Source organism: Elephantulus edwardii, unplaced genomic scaffold (genome assembly GCF_000299155.1).
Source record: "Elephantulus edwardii isolate Elephantulus edwardi_28Jun2011 unplaced genomic scaffold, EleEdw1.0 scaffold00435, whole genome shotgun sequence".
NCBI classification, from domain to species: Eukaryota; Metazoa; Chordata; class Mammalia; order Macroscelidea; family Macroscelididae; genus Elephantulus; species Elephantulus edwardii.
This window is the reverse complement of record NW_006400185.1, coordinates 917,958-921,630: the sequence shown is the minus strand read 5'-3', so window position 1 is coordinate 921,630 and position 3,673 is coordinate 917,958. Positions and strand designations below refer to the sequence as shown.

Below are 3,673 nucleotides of genomic sequence, written 5' to 3'. Positions count from 1 at the left end.
TCTCTGTAAATGTTTATTAACATTAATTAAATATAATTATAGAAAAAAAAAGAGTATGGCAGTATTTTGTAGAGGACCTGTATAGTTATGTTTTCTTCTTGCTGTGATGATCCTCAAAATTCAGTGATCCTCACAAAGTACCTGAATGGAAAATAGGGAAACCTTGGTTCTGTCTTTGAGAACTGGTTCTGCTGTCCTAGCTCCAGCTGTCCTGCTCCCTTCTGCTTGAGCTCAAAGCATCCTATGTGTTCCATTCAAACAGTGATCCCCACAAAGTACCTAGTTAATAGCCATCCATGGCTGCTGACTATGTGGTGGCTGCTGATGACCTTTGCTGAGCTTTTTGAATCTGAAATTCCTTGTTTTTAATAATACCTGGGAAGTTTTCGTCTAGTACATCTTCTATATTTTTTTCCAGTGATTTCCCTGTCCTTCTCAGATCCTGGAATTCCAATCATATATATGTTGTTCCTTCTTAGGTAATCCCACATGATTTTGATGTTTCTTCATTTTCTTATTATCTTATTTCTGACTTTTTTGTTTGTGTGCTTTGGTACCTTTACATTGAGCTTTTTTAATTCAATTTTTAAAAAATTATTATTAATTTCAGTAAAGATTTACAGAGACTTTGGATTTCCATTCATTCATTGTTGCACTTTTCTCCCCTTCCAACCCTCCCCCTTAGTACACTATCCTCTTGGAAAAGTAAAACAAAAATTCTTTCATTGTTTTACAGACCCTCCCCCAGGTCCACTCCACCATGTAGCCTTCTCTCTAGACAACTGTCATGATAGAAAAAGCTAATCACATATCCCTTTTAAACAGTTTTCTCCCTCTTCTGTTTCAATGCAGTATACATTATTGAACCCATCTTTCTCAGTCTCCCCCCAACCCCAAGGTCAGTCCTGTTTTACAACTGGCACCATGCATGAGTTCCTTGTTTTTCAATGCAGCGTAGTATTCCATTGTGTGAATATACCACATCTTCTCTATCCATTCATTTATTGATGGACACTTAGTTTTTTTTCCAACTCCTTGCTATTGTGAACAAAGCTGCAATAAACATGGGTGTGCACAAATCTGCTTGGATGTCAGTTATGATCTCTTTGGGGTATATTCCCAAATATATAAATATAGTACTGGAAATGCTGGGTCAAATGGTATCTCTATTTGCAACGCTTTGAGAAAGCTCCATACCACCTTCCACAGTGATTGCACCTACATTGAGCTTCTTATCTTCCAGCTTACTGACTCTCTGCTCTATCTCTATCTCATCTGTAGTACATTTTTTCCCCCACCAGCATGTTGGACACTTTTGGAATTTCAGTCTTAATATCTGAACTGTCTTTTCATGTCTTTTTGTTATTTCTAGTACTGATGATTTTTTAAGGTCTTCTTGTACTTCTTTTTCTATGTTTTCAAATATTTCTTCTATTTTTTGCATTTTCTTCCATAATTATGCAAGTTCTTACTCATCAATATTTGTCTTCTGGCTCTCAGTCTCTGGAGTGTTTGCTTTCTTAGTAGTTTCTATTGTTTCTTTTGTAGCTGTCTCAATAACACTTCATCAGTGTATTTCTTCTGCTTCTCTACCTCTAGTTCACAGCCTTTATTTATCGTTTCCTCCATCATTTATACATTTTTATAGGTGCTCACATGCCTTCATATCAACATATATCATCTGCCTCCTTGACTCTGGGATATTTATTGGGTATGGAATATATTCTGCTTTTTCTTTGGAGAAGACCTAATTTATTTTTCACAGTATTTAAATTTCCTCCTGATTTCTTGACATTATGTGAATTTTTTCTTGATATCTATTAGGCTATTTCTATTGTAACTTGTCAGTAGTTTTAATTTTATAATGTTATTGATTAATTGCCAGCTTAAAATGTTCAATCACTGTATTGAAAATCTTTTTTGTGAAAATTTGCCTTTCCTAACGTCCTTTGAGACAAACTCAAGACATGGCAGGCTTCAGAGATTCTGTATATAGGGCTACTCTTATCGCAGGTGACTTGACCACACATAACAACAAAAGTCCTTCAAGTTCTCTCTTTTCTGTACTGTACCCTGCAGGAATATTTTTTTTTAATGTAGTTCCCTTTCCCAAAATCTATTGTTATTTTTCATCCATGGAGTACCTAAAATATACAAAATCAGGTGCTTCACTCAAGCAGTTTCTGTCCAGGTATGTTTCAATGTGCCAGTTTAGAGGGCTGAGAAAGTACCCACCTTGTAGCTTTATGTCCTAAAGTCTGTTTCCTGTTTGGCATTTGAGATGGCCCTCCAGCCACAGAAGCAAGATCCTCAAATGGAGGTACCTGGCCCCTAATAAGTTTCACTCCTGTCTCCACACAAACTCCTGAAAGTGCTGGCTCTGGTGAGGGTTGTGTCAACTGGTTCACCTTCTCTCCTGAGGCTTAATGTCTTCTTTTGTCACTGGAGTGCCGTGAGATCAGGGGCACCAACCTAAGCAGTTTGTGTGGTAGGTGTCTCAGGTCAGCCTTCAATTTTACAGAAAGCTGAGAAAGTCTTTCCCCTGCTTGTAGTTCCATGCCTCAAACTCTTTTGTCCTGTTTGGCCCCTGGGATAACCCACATCCATGGAGGAAAGGATTCCCAAATGTAGGGGTATTATCCCAAGGAAGTTTCAGTCCTTTGTCTCCCCACAAGCACACAAAAGTATTGGTTCTGAAAGCAGTGTCTCACCTGATGCACCTTCTTTCCTGAAGCTTAATGTTTTCCTTTTTCCAATAGTGACTACATTTTATAAGAAACAACTAATGGGAATGATTATATGAAACACAATATGAGTGAGGTATAGTGTGAAGCTCAATGTATATAACCTTTGTATACAAATTGATATTGTAAATATAACAAAACCAAAGAAAACCAAAACAATTTTTCCCAATAAGGTGAAAAGTAAATGTACAGACTGGTAAAAAGCATTCGGCAATATCATCTCAGACAAGGGCCTCATAAAAATTTTAACAGAATACTACAAGGCCTTCACAAGAAAAAATATTGATAATACAATAACAAAATAGACAAAAGACATAAAAAGACCTTTAACAAACGAAGGCATTGATATAACTAACAGGAACATGGAAAAACACAATCACTGGCAATCAGAGAGATGCAAATTAAAACCGTAATGATATCCCAACTTACTCCAGTAGAAGTAGGAAAGTTTAATAGGACAGAAGGCAAAAAATGTGGAAAAGACGTGGAGATATGGAACTCTGATGCTCTGGTGGTGAGATTGTAAAGTGGTATAACCACTTTGGAAGGCAGTTTCGTATTTCCCCAGAAGCTGAATATAAATACCCTGTATAACCGGGGGGGGGGGGCGCTGGGCTGCAGGGGCTGGGAATCAAACCCGGGCCTCCCGCGTGACAGGCGAGAATTCTACCACTGAACAACCCATGCACTAAAGAGCTGAACAGAAGATTCCAAAAAACTGCTAGGAATGACAAAGCAAAATACTACAATGAAATGTGTGAGGAGCTAGAGTCAGAAAATGAAAAGGGCCCAACTCGCTCAGCATTTCTTAAGCTCAAGGAACTGAAGAACAGATTCAAACCTAGAGTTGCTGTAATCAAGGATGCTTTGGGCCGAATATTAAATGATCCAGGAAGTATTAAAAGAAGATGGAAGGAATATACTGAGTC

General features: G+C 37.8%; 1 non-coding gene across 1 annotated transcript; it reads right to left on the bottom strand.

Moving 5' to 3' along the window:
- Positions 1–3,360: 3,360 nt before the first annotated feature.
- TRNAD-GUC lies at positions 3,361–3,431 on the bottom strand. Its single transcript has one exon. It is a non-coding gene; the product is annotated as a tRNA-Asp (tRNA).
- Positions 3,432–3,673: the final 242 nt, after the last annotated feature.